The following is a 328-nucleotide window of genomic DNA, read 5'->3' as shown; positions in this document are numbered from 1 at the left end:
ACGTTTCGACGTAATTTCGTCGTAAATCGAAAAACGCGGGCCTGGTAACTTCGTCGTAAATGAAAAAACGCGGGCCTGGTAACTTCGTCGTAATGTTACATCGCGTTTATGACGAAACATTTTTTATATATTGGGACGCCGAGACGAGGCTGCCTCGTCCATTCCTCCTAAACTCCTCTCCTCTCCCTACGGTACATTCTCTTCCCTCCTTTTTTTTTAAAAGTTAGTTTAGGTTATTAATTAGTTAGGTAATTAGTTTAGGTGATTATTTAGATAATTAGTTTAGGTGATTAGTTAGATGACGGAATCCTATAGTTTAGGTGATTAG

Source organism: Brassica oleracea, chromosome C9 (genome assembly GCF_000695525.1).
Source record: "Brassica oleracea var. oleracea cultivar TO1000 chromosome C9, BOL, whole genome shotgun sequence".
In the NCBI taxonomy this organism is placed as follows: Eukaryota; Viridiplantae; Streptophyta; class Magnoliopsida; order Brassicales; family Brassicaceae; genus Brassica; species Brassica oleracea.
This window is presented reverse-complemented; position numbering follows the sequence as displayed.